This window comes from Mus caroli, unplaced genomic scaffold, assembly GCF_978045245.1.
Source record: "Mus caroli unplaced genomic scaffold, Mus_caroli_1 scaffold_12, whole genome shotgun sequence".
Classification (NCBI taxonomy): Eukaryota; Metazoa; Chordata; class Mammalia; order Rodentia; family Muridae; genus Mus; species Mus caroli.
The window spans coordinates 5,900,279-5,918,644 of NW_028227267.1; the positions used below are offsets into that span (position 1 = coordinate 5,900,279).

At 39.2% G+C, this 18,366-nt stretch overlaps 1 protein-coding gene across 6 annotated transcripts in view; it reads right to left on the reverse strand.

Moving 5' to 3' along the window:
• The window catches only part of Synpr (synaptoporin), a 350,940-nt gene that overhangs the window by 143,465 nt on the left and 189,109 nt on the right, over window positions 1–18,366 (reverse strand). The gene's annotated exons all lie outside the window — the stretch shown is intronic.

Genomic DNA, 18,366 nt, shown 5'->3' on the forward strand with positions numbered 1-18,366 from the left:
TGGATATTTCATAGTCCACCTAAATTTAAAAGAATTTCTAGCTCATGTCCAAAGACAGCCACTCTAATACACTTCAAACTAACCCATACTGAAAGCTTGCAATTCATTTTAGTGATAGGAACACTAGAACACTTTGAGGGGAGCTATATGTGGACTAAGTGCAGGGCCTGTGATACTTTATGCTGGGTGCATAACTTAAGGTCACCATGCTTTCTTTCCCCACCATAAAATAGCATTGGTACTCATCCCTTGAGGTACATTTTTTCTTTGTGATAAGAACCAGGCAATTACTGAGGAGGAAACTGCTGGCATTGGTGTGGTGTCTTCCCCAAAAGTTTAAAATGTAGATGAGTTCTATCTCTCAGATACATCGCTGGTAGAAAACACCATAAGAATTGTCTTCATCAATTGCATATTTAGCATTTATAGGAAAAGATGGGTTAATGATAATAATACACTATAAACCACCCACAAGGTAAGCTATGCTTTAGTGACCATTTTGGTGTATATGTGTCAGTTTTATTGGTTTTTCAAAATCATTTTTTTAAACTGTGAAGCAATATATTAGTCATACTGGAAGCAAATGGATTCATACTTGTTAGGCCGGTGGAGCCAACAGAATGGGTCCTCCTGTTACAGTGTGAATATGCAGTAAACGGTAATGAATATTATTATTGTAAATAGTGGGCATGTTTATAAGTTGTTCCAGACTATAATGTAGGAAATTTAGATTTAAATACTTGCTAGATCCACACACATCTCAGATCTAGTAAACTAAGAGCTATGCAGTCAAAAGAAAATCTATTTTTATGTTTTGATTTTCTTTGCTTTCCATCTAGCCCAAGCTCAGAGACTAATGGACATTTAGCAGCCACTCCAGCCCACTCCCTAATCCTGAGTGCATGCTGTTCAGTACTCAGGCTTCAGAGATGTGTGACTGCTCCCTTTCCATCAGCTCTGAGTGTTGACAGGAAGGAGAAAGAAGCACTGCTAATTGTTCATTGCTTACATCTAGACTTCGTCTCATGATTGGAGGATTTGGTGAGAATTCTTTCAAAGATTGGAGTTGTGGGGCTGAAAGCATTATGAAGAGAGATCTTTCACTCTTCACAGTTTCTCATCTATGAAACACTTAACATGTGTGCTGCTCTTTCCTCATGGAATGAAGGGGTGTGTGTGTGTGTGTGTGTGTGTGTGTGTGTGTGAGTGAGAGAGAGAGAGAGAAAGAGAGAGAGAGTGTAAAGATTAATAACTATATATTGAATATATGACAGAATAGCATAGTCATGTCAAAAAGTTGCATTTAAAATTCCTTGAGGACCTTATAGTGTAGCTAAATGGCATAAGAACAACTCTTGTTAGCTTATGTACTTAATAACTTTTAAAAAGTACTTAGAATGAAGTTTCTGTGCTAATCTTATAATGAGTAAAGTGCTTTGTGTACAGTTAAGACTTTTTAGTAGGATATTATTGTTACCATGAGGTAATGAGCTTGCATGGAGTGGTGATTATTTACTACCTTCTTAGGAACACGGCATGGGTGGGAAGGAGGAGTTAGACTATTGAGACCATGCACATCATTACTTTTTCCTCGAGTCTTTATCAAGCTTTGCCCAAGACATCATACTCCAGTTAAATATTATACCTATAGCCTTTTGGTTAAGTTTCCTATTCCCGCCTGTCCTCACTGATTAAAGCGAAATCACGTTGTGTGACTGATATCAGACTCATATGTGTTTGGCAAGAACTAAACAGAACACTGGGAGAGTCTGATCCTGCTGTGTGAATAACTTATGACAGGGATGCTTAATTCCATACTTAAAAAAAGTCAAATCAACACCATCATAATATACCATCTAAGGAATTAGGAAACATAAAAAACAGTGAGGAAAGAGGACTGGAGGATCCTTGGGATGGGAGAGGGTAGAATTCTCTGGCATTGTAGAGGAAGGTGCAGTGGCTTTATTTCCAGTGATCCACATAAATTCTTTACTCTGGGTGGCACAACAAAACACATTGGACTTTGAGCCCATTTCCTAGCTAAGAGACCCTAAAATCACCCTGCTTTTCTAAACATCAGTTCATGGTAAGCCAAGACTAACCCACTGCTTCATTCAACAGGCAAGTAATGTGACATCTACTATGTAGCATTGTTGAAGTACAGAGAGATGGGTATGTCAGGAAAAGGGCAAAGTCTCTGCCCAGCTATAGAAATAATTGGCTGCCTCCTCTGAGCTCAGGAGAGCAAATTAAGTCTCCCGCAATGAATTCTCATTTTGTTTCTGTCTGGGATGATCGATGGCTCCAGTCTGAATCCCATGGTTTAATAGGTATCCGTGAACCAGGATGCATAGCAGGAGTGACACTGTTGCACAGAGTGACACCAACTTTCCTCTCAAAGCAGGACACACATGGGAGTGCAATGACTCTAAGAAGAATATCATGCAACAATGCTATTAACCCTCCTGGTTATTTGGAAAGTCACAGTTGAAAGCAATATTTCTGAACTCACGACTTCTGGAAGGGCAGTCAGTGCTCTTAACCACTGAATCACCACTCCAGCACAAAAGCAATGTTTTTGAAAAAGACAAAATATGAGGTTAAGTAGTGTTTTTGTAAAGTGTGAAGCATAGCCAAGAAGGGAATTCCCCCACAGTCTGGCATGCAACCTCGGGCATGAAGGATGCTTGGGATAAGTGGGTGGGAGTAAGAAGAATGGCAGGAAGGGGTGGGAAAGTTGCTGTTCATGTCATCAATAGGCTGTGCTTACCAACAATCAGATCTCCACTGGGGAAATTGTGATTTACTATGTGCCAGTTTCCATGTATAAACATTTTAACCATTGTCAACTCCAAGATACTCTCAAACTACCCGAGCTTGGAAGGGAAGAAGGCTGAAGAATCAGAGGTACTCCTACACAGCATTGTCTCCAGTACCCTGGGCTAGGACCTCCACTCCAATAGAGCTGTGTCCAACAATAGAAATATTGTTCTTTCATTCATTTTTTATTTTACTCAATTAGTCATTTTTCTAGTTTATAGCAAAAGCACTTACTAGCAGTTGGGCTGGGAAGTTGGCACAATTGTAGCTAAATGGGGAGGTCAGACTGTCTGTTCTAGAAGCAGGCAGAAGCCTTTTAAGTATTGTTTCAGAGAGATCCCAAAAACTATGGCTCCAGGGCCATCCGCAGCTGCACACTCCATGACTGCTTTCATGCTATGATGGTAGAGCCTAGAACTTGCAACTGAGAGCTTATTTTCCACAAAGACAAACAATAGACTGTCAGAATTTTGTAAAGAAACATCATTCTTAATAGGTCCTAGGTTTCAGTGCAAGGTGGTGTGACCAAATAGATATACAAAGCCCCACCACTGGCCGTATAAAATGTGTATTGGAAACAGCTGGAAGAGGAAAACAGGTCTCACACTCCTTGACAATGTGCAAAACCCTGTGTAAAGAGAACTATGTCTCCATATCCACGTAGTCCTCCTGTGCTGAAATAATATAGGTAGATCATGACTGCTATCAAGTGAATATTAATAGAAATGGGAATAATGAAATATTCCTATCTGGAGTTGAGGAGATGGCTTGGTATGTCAAGAACTTGGGCCACAAGTCTGAGGTCCAGAGTTTGGATCCCCAAAAAATGAAATAAAAATACTGGACATGGTGCTGTGGTGGGTGACCACAGTTTCAGTAATGGTGAGATGGGAGGCAGAAACAAGTGCTTCCCTGGGAGGGTGCTTGTCAGCTAGACCAGCCTATTTAGTAGAGTTTCAGGACAATGAAAGACCTATTGAAAGCAAATGATAGAAGACAGCTGAAGTTGTAGAATACATATACACCCCAACACACACAGCAGCAGCAGCAGCATTGGATTGATTCTCAGTGTCAGTTTCTCCTGTAAGCATATTATCAGTCCACTCAACAGTCCATATCTTCATCTCACAGATGAGGAAAATAAGACCAAAGGGCACAACCAGAGTCACAGTGATTGTTGCTAAGTGAAATTGTTCCAGTTTGAGTTCACATTTGCCTTTCTTTATAGCCTATGCTCTTCCTTCTCAAGGATGTGACCTGACACTTGCTATGGAAAGACTTATGCATAAACAGCTGCTGTGAGCCTGATGAAGAGGCTTTCTCTAGTACATGAAGATTCAGAAAGCCAAGAGAGGACTGAATGAGCTTCAGCAGGACAAAGCTGGATGCCTTTCTCAGCATCCCAGCATCCCCTTAACAGCAACAAGGGCCTTCCTTTAGGAGAAGGGACCGGTGTCATGTTGCTCCAAATATTTGAACAGCTTGCTGTGAGTAGATTATGCCAATTGTACTTGACAAGTCCCTCCTTTAATTGGTAGCCTCTCACAGCTGGGGATATAAAAGCAAGCTTGCTTGCTTTTGAACAGCTCAACCTTTCCACAGATAGAGGATAAGGGGGTTCAAATCCTGCCCCCTCTCCCCTCCCCCTTCCTTTTGTGAGTGACTTGGGTTGATGAGCTACTTGTTCTCAGTACCCATGAAGAGCATTGCTGGAAGCACAGCTGTTTATAGAGTTGATGATGTCAATACTACCTTGAAAAAGTGAGAACTACATAGTATAAGGTATTTCCAATGCAAACCAAACTCTGCACTTTCCACAGCAGAGTTCTAACTTTTCACCCCGCCCCCATAGCACCTTGCAGCTTAACCTTCTGTGTTGGCTGAACTTTGTTTAATCCTCCTTTTAATTTTTCTTCTATTGGAAAGAGAACTTTTCAAGGAAATGGACCAAGCAGCCCTAAAGCCATCGGTTTATATTAATGAACCCACAGGAACTATTTTGACTCCAAAGACTTTTTGTGACCAATATTGTAAAACCTCAAATTGGATATTTCCCTGGAAATAAAATGTGAATTGATCCTTGAGAGTAAGTAGAATTCTATTTAATTTGAGGATATTGCATCGAACTGTATCAATCTTCCTTTCCATGGCGTTGAGTAGATGGACCAGTCCACAAAGTGCGTGTCTTGCAAGTATGAGAGCTTGAACCCTCATTTGCTATGTACTAAAATATCTGATCGCTCAGGAGGGGAAGACAGGTGATTTCTTGGAATTTATGGTCAGCCAGTAGCCTCCTTGGCAAGTTCAAGTTCAATGAGAGACCCCGGCTCAGGAAAAGCTGAACAGCACCTGGGCAACAACATCTGAGTTTGTACTCTGGCTTCTACACAAATGTGCATCCGTGCTCACTGTCACCTCCACATAACACATATATATGTACACATACATGCACATACATATACCATCCTTTCCCCCAAAATAAGTATATGATTTATGTCTCTGTTGTATATTATTATCTGTATCCTTGGGTGTCTCTGATATGTCACCTACACTACATTCCATTTCATGATACTAAAAAACTGTATGTGCCTGAGCTATGTGTGATCTTTCCAGGTTAAAGCAAACTTGAAGAATTGCTTCTTAGTGACATATTGGCCATCAAGGTGGGGAACTTCATCTTACTTTCATGGCAAAAGAAGCTTCTACTTTTGTTTTCTTAATCCTGAAACCTAGGGATAGCTCACTTACCAAAGCACTTGGCTATAGGTGACAGAAAGCCTGATCAACAATGACTTAAACAAATACAAGGAGTTTCTAGTCAATACACATGAAAGTCTAGAGCTAGGTTGTTATGATTATTGGTTGTGTCTGGGCCCAGTTATCATAAATCAAACATCTAGGGTATGCCACTGAAGTAAGTCAGCAGAGCCACACCCATTCAGCATTTAGTCATCTTTTCCTTGACAGTGCTAGTAGGGTTCCATACCTATGTGCAGTGGGCTAAGTGGGCTGAAATTTCAATTTGTACTTGATTTTTATTCTCCTTCATAAAATTGGTACAAATATTTAAAATAAATATAAGGTAGAAATAGTAAAGTAATTTAGAAATTAGCTTCATGATTATAAAAATAAAACCATGAAGAAAAGCTATAGTACTTGGAACTAACTTGAAAGCCTCCTCTTCTCTTTTAGCTTTTATGGTAGCAAAACATGTCTCATAAAAGAGAAAAGCAACCAAGAGTCCTACCCAGCTCTCGTGCCTATGAACGACAACAGTTACCAGCCTAGCATGATATCCCTAAGGGCACAGGACTGGCATGCATACCTTGGTGGTAACCAATAGCTCTCTAATTGGACTTAAGATCTACTCAACAAGAATGAAATCATGTCTAGTAGGATTGTTGTGGGAAAGAGCCTGAAGAGTTATGACAGACAAAGGAAGAGGGAATTTGCTATGAGATTATGTCTCAGAACTGTTATGAAGTCTCACAAACACAGCTGCTTAACCATGAGCATTTAACCAATAGACATGGTAAGGTAAACAAAGAAAAGGTCACAAGACTTCAACTCTAGTCAAAGAACTACAGGCAATTAAGGAATCCTGAGAGTGAGAGAAATTGTCTTTCCCAAGGAAAGAACACACCAATTGGCAACTGGTTAACCAATACCAAATGCTTAGCCCTGAATATGAGTGTGTGTGTGTATGTGTGTGTGTGTGTGTGTGTGTGTGTTTGTGTAAGTAACAACAACGTAAAAATTAAAGGAAACCATGCATTTGAAAGTGAGTGGGGAAGTGAGTGTTTGTGGAAAGGTTTGAAGGGAGGAAAAAAGGGGAAATTATATAATTATATTATAATCTCAAAAATATTATTTTAAAAAGATGAATTGCTGATAGAACATGAAACATTGTATACAACCCTTTGTAAAGGAAAAAAAGAAAAAACATAACACAAGTTTACAGCATTTATAGAGGAAAATATTCAAACAAATAGATATATATTCATTTGCACAGGGAAGCTCTAGAAAGAAAGCACTTGAGGGCTTAGCCATTACTACTGAGAATGGAATTAGAAATAGAACTTTTCTTTTTAATTATTTTGTATGGTTTTTTTTGAATAACCACATATACTTGTCATGTAAAAACCCTTTTTCTTAGAATTATAAATTTAGCTGGCCTCTAAGCAATTACACAGAATAAATTTAGAATTGTTATTAGACAGCATAGCTCTCGGGACAGATCAAGGTAGTTACCATAAGACCCTGGTTAGTTCTTTCATGGGTGTTGTAAACAAATAGATGGATTTCCCATTATCATGCTACCATTATCTGGCCTTGTGATTCCCTCCCTCTTTTTTGCCTTCCTGCCACCTGAGATTTGATATACTGGAGGGTATTTTAATTACAACCACTCTGTTTAAGGTTATAGTATCCCAAAGTTTCAGCTGAATAAGCTTTTGTTTATGAAGCGCTAGTCTTGGGTATTTTACTACAGCAACAGAAAACAGAGTAATACCTCTATATATGCTTTATTGCAGTAAAGAAAATAATAATAGAAATGTTAATTGCACACTTCTATTTGACAGGAAAACAAGCAAAATAAATTCCTGGCACACAGTCATTATTCTGCAGTTCAGTGGTGCGCATTGGAATAAGTGAACAGAGTCTATTCTTTGCAGAATAGAATCTTTTTCAAACTGAAGGTGAGTCATGACCTTCAGTCCTGTTTGATTTTATAGCAGGTCCAGAATGCAATGGCCAGTGTTTTTTGGACAGAAAATAAAACAACTGTTGGAATCCAGTACTGTTCTAATTCGGAGTAGTTACCATGCCTTCTTAAGTTTAAATGTTTTATCACACAGAGTTGTGTTTACATCCACAAAATAACTTAGACTACCATCCGGTTGTTTTAGAAAAAAATATTGATCCATGATCAATTGGATGTATTCAATTAGTGTCTTTTCACCAGACAGAAGAGTCATTAAGCAGCCATTACTCTCATCTCCCTTCTTCTTTTCTTGAAAAAAAAAAAACTACTCCTAATTTAATGAAAGTACATAGTGCTATTAATAGAATAGCAGCAATCCATTTAAGGTGGGAAGATATTTTATCCTCGTTGCTAAATGAGATCAAAGCTTAGCCATGGCAGTCACATGTGTATACACAGACCTCATAGCTAAGCTCATCACCTAAGAAATGGAATCCTAGAAGTGTCCCACAACCATATCTATTCAGAATACTTTGGAACATGCAAATAATTATGCATTCAGATTTGATTACCTTTCCTTCGAACACCTCTTCTTTTACAGTCAGCTTTGAGCACATGCATACACTTATTCTGATCATTATGTCTCGTAACCTGCAAGCCAGGGTCCAGATCTTAAATACGATTCTTGTCTAGTAACTAACCCTTTAACAATAGGAAACTTGCCATGATATATAATTTTTATTCTTAATGGAAAAGAAACAAACCTAAATAGAGAGTCAAAAAATCCGCTAGCATGTGGAACACATGCAACTTCAATACCAAGGAGGCAGAGGCAGACAGATCTGTGAGTTTGAGGCCAGCCTGTTCTACATTATGACAATGTCCAGGACAGACAATGCTACATGGTGAGACATTGTCTCCGGAAAAAAGGCACATACTAAAAACTATAAGACCAGATATTCTATCAGAGCAGATAAAGAGGATCCTAAAGTCATGTTTTCATCTGTAATTACATAGTGAATGTAGCAGCTGCTTCTTTAAAGCCAGGATTGCCCTGGAGACTTCACCTGTCACTGTTATCTCCTTTGTATGTAAAACAGCAACCATCCTTATCCTTATTGCAGACCCAGGAAAACCATGCTGTAGAAATGTCAAGAGGCTTCATCCACAATCACATAGGGAGAGAATAATAACTAAAATCTACAGGTTAAGAATCATAGTATAAAAATTTTAGTTCATTAATATTGAAGGATACTTGTGAGCAAACAGTTTAACCCTATTTTAAAAAACTACCATTCATCACCTGTTTACTTTAAGAACATTTATCAAAAGTTGAGAAGGACATTCTCATTATAAAAATTCTTAGTTAAGAATGTAAAGGTTTGATAAAATTATATATTGCCCCTTGTAATCAGGAGCTAAATACATCCAACATTATATGTTAAAACCGCAAGTCCTGGTGTGTCTGTCTTTAAAGCTGGTGCCACAAAAGAAGTCAGTGTACAATGAAAGAATACAATTGGTATGTTAAAGGTTGTGTCTTAGTCAGCCAAAGTTGCTACAACCAAATGCCACAGACTTGTTGATTTAAACATCAGAAATGCATATATTGCTATTTAATTACTTATATTAAATAAAGACATATGGATGAGACCTTTTCCCTGGGAGATTAGTGTCCTTATAAGAAGAAATAGTAGAGAGCCCTCCTTCCTTCCTTCCTTTCTTTCTTTCTTTCTTTCTTTCTTTCTTTCTTTCTTTCTTTCTTTCTTTCTTTCTTTCTTTCTTTCTTCCTTCCTTCCTTCCTTCCTTTCTTCCTTTCTTCCTTTCTTCCTTTCTTCCTTTCTTCTTCCTTTCTTCCTTTTTCCTTCCTTCCTTCCTTCCTTCCTTCCTTCCTTCCTTCCTTCTTTCCTTCCTTCCTTCCTTCCTTCCTTCCTTCCTTCCTTCCTTCCTTTCTCTCTCTCTCTCTCTCTCTCTCTCTCTCTCTCTCTCTCTCTCTCTCTCTTTTTCTTTCTTTCTTTCCAGGGTTTCTTGTTGTAACAGTTCTGGCTGTCCTGGAACTAATTTTATAAAATATGCTGGCCTCAAACTCATAAAGATCTGCCAGCCTCTGCTGAGTGCTGGGATTAAAGGTGTGCACCACTACCACCTGGCAAGTGAGCTCTATTCTGATCTTGATCTCTAAATACATTCAGTAAGTACACAGGAGAGTAAAGTCACAGAGGAAGCCTTGAAATTAAGCCCAGACTTCCAGAACTTTGAATTTTGTCTCCTTGTTGACAACACCTGTAATATATACTTCTAATGTTTAAACTGACAAGCCTATGGAACTATTGTAGCAGCTTTGACTGACTAAGACACAATCTCTAACAAACCAACTGTATTCATTGATGGCAGATTGCAAAGTGGGAAATGATTAAATATTATATGCCTCAAGAGGGAGGAGAGTACACAATATTGAGACACTCATTACAAATAAATGTCAAACATTTTTGGACAAACTTTAAGGTACAATTGTTATTACAGTGTGTGGATTTTTAAAGTCTAGATATTTTTTCAAGAAAATGAAAAAAAATAGAAAAATACATGGAATAATTAGAAACTATATTGAATTATTGCTATTGTATATGTAATAAACATTTCAATGTCTTTTGTATTGAATACTGCTGAGAGATACATAACAACTTACTAATGGAAAAAACTATATGTGTTATACACAAAGGAGTGTGAGAGGAATGTTGCCCAAGAACTGATGCTGTTGGAGAAGTCTTACATTGTTTCACTAAAAAGAATACCAGTGTCAGGTGTTCCTTAACAAGTTTGTCATGGACCTATAATGAAGTGAAACTGTTTTGTGGGAAACATGGTGGTGGTACATTTATACAATGGAGTACTACTCAGCTATTAAAAACAACAAATTTATGAAATTCTTGGGGAAATGGATGTATCTGGAGGATATCATCCTGAGTGAGGTAACCCAATCACAAAAGAAGTCACTTGACATGACTCACTGATAGGAAACTTAGAATACCCAAGATACAATTTGCAAAACACAAGAGAATCAAGAAGGAAGACCAATGGGTGGATACTTCATTCCTCCTTAGAATAGGGAATGAAATACTCATGGAAGGAGTTACAGAGACAAAGTTTGGAGCTAAGATGAATGGATGGACCATCCAGAGACTAACCCACTTGGGGATCCATCCCATAATCAGCCACCAAATGCAGACACTATTGCATATGCCAGCAAGATTTTGCTGAAAGGACCCTGATAAAGCTGTCTTGTGTGGGGCTATGCCAGTGCCTGGCAAATACAGAAGTGGATTCTCAAAGTCATCTATAGGATGGATCACAGGGCCCCCAATGTAGGAGCTAGAGAAAACATCCAAGGAGCTGAAGGGGTCTGCAACCCTATAGGTGGAACAACAATATGAACTAACCAGTACCCCCAGAGCTCGTGTCTCTAGCTGTATATGTATGTAGCAGAAGATGGCCTAGCAGACCATCACTGGGAAGAGAGGCCCCTGGGTCTTGCAAACTTTATATGCCCCAGTACAGGGGAACACCAGGGCCAAGAAGTGGGAGTGGGTGGGTAGGGGAGCAAGGCGCGGGGAGAGTATAGGGAACTTTCGGGATAGCATTTGAAATGTAAATAAAGAAAATTTCTAATAAAAAAAGAATAAAAAAAATGGTGGTCACCTCAAAGGCCGTAATGGCACGGGTAATAGGCAGAATGGCCGCAATGGCATGGGTAATAGAATGGCTGCAAAGGCATGAGTAATAGGTAAAATGGCCGCAATGGCATGGGTAATAGAGTGGCTGCAAAGGCATGAGTAATAGGTAAAATGGCTGCGATGGCACGGGTAATAGGCAGGATGGCTATCAGCTGCTCTTCTGCTTCAATTTTTCCTGGGAAAATCATTGCAATCTTTAGACCAAATCCAACAAAAATTGTCCACGCATATACTTTAAAACTATATCTACAGTTCTGGACACACCTTGCTGTGTTGTAATAGACCAACTTAGGGGCCCAAGGACCTCATGCTAGGAATCAGCACTCCTACAGAGCAGTGCGGGTGAGTGGCTCTCACAGCTGGTGACAAACCTTGTGTATGAAATCTCTGTTTGGAGGTTAAGTTATTGCTTGCATGGTACTTCCCAGGCCATTCCTGAGGTCTTCTAGTCTACATTTTCAATCTCCTAATACATACTTATATTCCATAATTCCTTTAGAGTTATGTCAATATTTACTCCCATTTTTACTATTTCAATATGTACTAAAGTTATATCTATTTTTTTTAAACCAAGGATTTGTATTTATGCGGTTTTTGTTTGTTTAGTTGTTGTTGCTGCGACTGCTGTTGTTTTTAACAAGGGTGAAATGGTAAACTACAAATTACCCTGAGGTAAAAGAACTCTTGTTGTATCCTGGATTTCAGAAAGAAACAACAAAATCCTTCAAGGAAACCTGCTGAAAGAACATGGAAGACCTCAGCAGCTAGGTGAGGCATCCTGCTGATTGTTAATGGAATAAACTGTCCCTGGGGATGTGCTTAGCACTGGGTGAGGCATGAAATTTCTGTGGCAGCTGATATGTTTCTCTCTGGAGCATAGGAGTCCAGTGTCCATGATGGTCTGGGACTAGCTGTGCACACCAGCATACTTCCCATTCAAGGGAAATGAAAGTGGTGCCCAAGGGGCCCATTGAAAGCCCCCAAACCTTATGGTGTTTCAGCTTTCTTTGCACAGGTCTATTGGGAATGCATGTTTTGTTTTGTTTTGTTTTGTTTTGTTTTGTTTTGTTTTAGATATTTTCTTCATTTACATTTCAAATGCTATCCCCTTTCCTAGTTTCCTCTTTGAAAATTCCCTCTCCCCTCTCCCCTCCCCCTGCTTCCCAATCCACCTACTCTTGCTTCCTGGTCCTGACATTCCCCTATACTGGGGCATCAAGGGCCTCTCCTCCCATTGATGGCCAACTAGGCCATCCTCTGCTACATATGCAGCTAGAGACATGAGCTCTGGGAGTACTGGGTAATTCATATTGTTTTTTCTCCTATAGGGCTGCAGACACCTTCAACTCCTTGGGTACATTCTCCAGCTCCTTCATTGGGGACCCTGTGTTCCATCCAACAAATGACTGTGAGGATCCACTTCTGTATTTGCCATAGCCTCACAAGAGACAGCTATATCAGGGTCCTATCAGCAGTATCTTGTTGGCAAATGCAATAGTGTCTGGGTTTGGTGGATGTTTATGGGATGGATCCCCAGGTGGGGCAGTATCTGGATGGTTCTTCCTTCAGTCTCTGCTCCAAACTTTGTCTCTGTAACTCCTTCCATGGGTATTTTGTTTCCCCTTCTAAGAAGGAACGAAGTATCCACAAATCGTCCCAAGAAACAAGCTGGAGTAGCCATTCTAATATCGAATAAAATCGACTTTCAACCAAAAGTTATCAAAAAAGACAAGAAGGGGCACTTCATGCTCATCAAAGGTAAAAATCTACCAAGATGAACTCTCAATTCTGAAAATCTATGCTCCAAATACAAGGGCATCCACATTCATTAAAGAAAATTTACTAAAGCTCAAAGGATTCATTGCACTACACACAATAATAGTGGGAGACTTCAACACCCCACTCTCATCAATGGACAGATCTGGGAACAGAAACTAAACAGAGACACATGGAAACTAACAGAAGTTATGAAGGAATTTATTTAACAGATATCTACAGAAAATTTTATCCTAAGACAAAAGGATATATCATCTTCTCAGCACCTCATGGGATGCATGTTTTAACAGATACACACTGAAGTATACAGAAATAATTTTGCAGTCTAATGATTTCATCTTTTTTTCTGATTGTAACAGATACATGAGGATATGAGCATTGGAAAGAAAAGTCTCAGCTCACTTTTATCATTATACAATAGAGGAAGGGTGCCTCTCTTTCCCTTTGTTTTTAATGACTGCAACACTCAGACTGTGGAACAATGCACACAGCTCAGTGACCTAAATTAAAGGTGCATCGATATAATTCTATGTTTTCCTGGAATGGTCTTTTCTTTTGATCAGAGTATGAGGGCTTCATTTCTTAAAATAGAAGCATTTATTGATTACATTCTAAGTGCCAAGTTTTCTCTCTCTCTCTCTCTCTCTCTCTCTCTCTCTCTCTCTCTCTCTCTCTCTCTCTCTCCCCTCATGTGTATGTGTGAGCAAGTGTGTACTTGTATATAAGCTGAGGCTTTCTTGGCAGTTAATGTCTGACAGAACTGATGGATACTACACAAATAAAGGATACACATAAAGTTTTAGTCAAGGCAAGAGAGCTAAGTAGAGAACACTGGCACTAGCGACCCCTTCTCAGATAGGGTAAATAGGAGAGAATCCTTTGTGGGAAGAACTCATGCCTGAAAGATGGAGGCACAGTTAGACATAGGAAGAGGAAGAGCTAGACAGGGAGAATCCTGGGCAGACAATCAGGGGGAGGACAAGAACTTGGCATAGTGAGGAAATAAAAGAAAGGACCTCCAGGCAACACTAGGTGGGTCTTCATTAAGAATTTGCATGTATACACAAAAAGTTCTTGTTATTTATTTTACTCTCCAGTAATTGCTAATACTAACATACTCATTAGAGAATAACTGATAATTTGAGGCTTTTGACTGTGTGACAGTAAAATATTCCACATCCATTAACTCAAATGATTGGTTCAGCATCCATGCAAAATAGATGTTATTGTTTATACTGAAGAGACTGAGCCCCATAACAGGACAACTTGTCTAACATCATACAGAAAGGCAGTGGCACTCACAGACCCTAGACCATCTGGCTGGAGTTTTTAGCCAAGGCCAGGGACACTGCTCTTCTCTTGAACTTCATCCATACCACGAAGCATTCAAAGGCAAGCAGAGCTAACATTGGGATGACAACACTGAGGACCTAGGCTCCTTCTGAGTCCTAGCAATTTCACAGTTGCACTGAATGTGGCAGATGCTAGGATGAGATCCAAATGTCTAACAAAAGCAGAGGCTTTTGGAAAGCCAATTAGAAGCGATGTCTTGACATTAGTCCAGGAAAAGGCCAGAACAAAGATGTAGGAAGGTGTCAGCGTTGCTCAAGTAAAAAGAGGAGGCTGCTGTGTCTGCTTCTATTAGCTGATGTGTTTATGTTCCCTGGAAGGACCAGAAGACAAAGGCCAGAGTTTCGAAAGTAGAAAGAACTGGTGAACATAGAACTAGCCTTACAGGAAGCAAATATTTTTAGTAATTAGTATATTGTTCTGTTTCCTAATGCTGCAGGTCCAATAAAATACTGCACATGAGAAAACAAATCCATTTTCTAAGCACTAAGAGAATTTCTGCTATGGTATGGGCTTTAGCACTGTGGGTTTAACAACCATCTCAAGGCCACTGTTTCCTTTCAGATTTCTCTTAGAAATTATGTGGACAGCATCATCTGTGATATACCTCATCTCTACCTGTTCATCCTATTCCATTACCAGAACAATCCAGCCAGCATTCCTGTGTCCATCATTCAGTCACCTAACTTCACTGATTCTTTATTCTTGATATCAATTATAGTTCATCTAAGTGTGGTGGCTCAGGCCATTGTTGTAGGGTGCTGGTGTGGTTTTCTGTCATCTGAACCTTCCTCTGGTCTTGTTCCAGGATACCATTTGCTATACTAGCTGTCCTTCCATTTGTAATACTTCTCTCCTTTACGTTAAACTTTTCATGGTTCTTCCTACCTTCCTTACCACATTTCACAAGGTATCCCGTCTTCAGGCTCTTGCTTCCCTCTCTAGACTCATATAGTTCTTTAGCCAACAGCACATTACTTATAACTGTTGTTCCTAAAGAGCTCTAGGTGTGTTCTTTTCCAGTGTTTTTGCCTGCTTTGTAGCTTCAATTTTTGGTACCTTTGACTTTATTATTTTTTAATTATGCCTATAGATTTGGGTGAATGTGGGCCCAGGTGCCTGTGAAGGCCAAAGTTGTTGGAGCTGAATTTACAATTAGGCATAGGTTGTATGACATGGATGCTGGCAAGGGAAGTCAGGTCCTCTGGAAGAGCAGTGCATGCTCTTAAACACTGAGTCATCATGCTAGCTCACAATTTTTGTGTTTAACCATTAAGTTTAAACCCATTTTCCCCTTGAAGATATTTTACCATTCTGTGGAAACAGAACATCAAAGCCCCCACAGATGTTTATGTATTAATTTACCACACAACTACCTTACATGGTGATGACAATCTTGACTCATCTGGTTGAATCCAGTGGCATTACCTGATGGCTCTTAGGGAAAAGAGAGTAGCTAGCTATATATTTAGAGGTCAACAAGAAAGAGAATAAAATTAAACATGACTGATCTAGGCTAATGGCTTTAATGATAAGGAAAATGCCATGCATTGAGGAATTAGCTCATCTGCAGAATTTGGAAAACAAGGCTACCTGACAACCTATAGAAGGAAGACAGCCCTGGGGAGCCCTTGAATCTAGAACTTCTAACTTCCACAATTAGAAAATTGGTTTGTGTAAAACCTCCAAATTAGTGGCATTTTGTTATCTAAAATTATATTTATTCCCTGGTCTTTTTCTCCACCACAAGGTAAAACCGGTCTTTCTGTCTTTAAGCTTCTACTTAACCCTATAAACACTAGATAATTCATATATCCATCTCTTTCAATGATAAAATAAGCTTTAAGAGAAGATACTACATGTCTTACATATTTATGCATAATTATAGGACTAGAACATAACTAAGTATTCATTAATTCATTTATTAACTTGTTCATTCCTTCTGCCATTCAACTATTCATTATTTATTGAATACTCAATATGCAGAAGAGTCTAAATACTGCTGGGCTCCATTACTGCATTGAATAGCAAAACTAAGAAGGGTTTTGGCTTCAAGGAGCTTATATTTTGATGCAGGAATCATTGATTAAAAGCCATGAAGATAATTTATGTTGACTGAAAGATGTATAAAAATAGATAAGGACATTCAGAGAAGAAAGAATGTCGTGGAAGACAGAAGGGCATGGGTTTAGGATCTGTGCAGATGGAGCACAATGTATTTGAGGGACTGCACTAGAAAAAGCAGTGCCATAAGATTTTCCTAGGGAGAGATGAGGTAGAAAAACAATTAGGTGCTGCATGCTATTGTGTAGTATTAGCATATAATCTGATAGTGTGTGGTATGTTAGACACAGAGCTACTTGGGTAGACATTAATTTAGAAATAATCTTGTTGTTGTGTAAACAATAGTTTGAAGAAAGATACAATGGGATAAGAGTATAAAACAGTATAGACTCTGTAGGATGTTGCAAAGCAGAAAGTAGCCTAAGGATGGAAGTACAAAGAAGTGGACAGATTTTAGAGCAATGCTATTTAATGTTGAGTCAGATGGTAGGTAAAGTGGGCAAGGGAGGCATCTAGGTGACTTTGTGAATGAAATAATACTACATTCTCTACAACTTCCTGTGATGGAAATCAACCAACAGCAATGCTAGAGACTGAGTGGAAAAGGCAGGATTCTTACAGAGTCCCTACCCCAGCTCCCTGGGTATGATGCAGTGACCGTAGTAAGTCCTGCTTTTTAAAGTAACAGTGACAATTATCTGCGTGAAGGAGATGATTGCATGAAATGAGAGATTTAATTCAAGAATTCAAGGCAGAAAGTTTTGCTGAATACACATTTTCCCCTTATCCAGTCCAGTGAGATCTGGTTTATCCACAATGAAAACATGACTTGCTTCTTTGTGCTTGTGGACATCAAAGTATTCAAGAGCAGAAAATTTCCTACAACACAAACAATGCATTAACTTAAGCTAAAGCATAACTCCATGAAAAATAAATTGTACCTCACTAAGGCATGGTGGGACAACAGGAAATGAGACATTGCTGAGATGTGACTCTATAGAGGACAATTCCTGGATCTGATTCCAGACGTGGGGTAGAGTTTAAACTCATTAAAAGAGTTGGAGAAAATGTCATGTGACTGAAGAAAGAGAGGCAAATGAATAGGTCTTCAGGCTGCAGAAGGGCCTTCCTTTGTTCAAGTGTGGAATTGAACTTCCACACTTGACTTGAAAGTCAGTGCACAGTTTGAACAAGTAATTTGGAACTGAACCAGAAATTATGGGTTAAGCAAGATAATGTCTCCTTGCTTCATGGGGCATGAGGAGCTATGGAAAGAAGGTATTAAGGCAGGAGAAAGAAGAGATGGATTAAATGAGAGAGAAGATACCCGATGAGTTGTGTGTGGAAACTAAAGAAGAAAGGAGGAATATAAGTGATGGGAAGTCAAGGACTGAGAGATCTTTCCAGATGGATTCTCAGGGAATCTAATGAGCTTAGAGATAGAAAAAGATGATATGAACCCAGTGCTTTCATTTAAAAGCAGTAGACAATTTTTAAAAATAAAAATGACCTATAGGGAAAGGGAATCAATAGTTGTGTCTACATTGGGATGCCCTATAATCAGGTAAGATGCGCACAAGCAGATGTGTGGATTCTACAAGGGAGTTAGAAAGACTGGTATTGCTGAAGTCACTTGACCATCCAGAAGATGGTACAAATCTCTGCTGTACTCTTAGTTCCCCCTGCTAAGAGATAGGGTCATTTTACTCAGTCCTTAAATCCGAGTTGACCTTGTAACTTTCTTTGGCCAAAACATTGTGATCAAAGTGAAATGTGAATTTCAAACCTGAGCCCTAAGTAGCCATGAAGCTTGAAACCTGCCTAGTGCAGTCCACAGGATGATAGGAGGTAGGTGGCTTAGTGGCCCTCATTTTCCTAGTAGACAGATAACTAACCATTAGAAAGAAAGCCATCTTATTA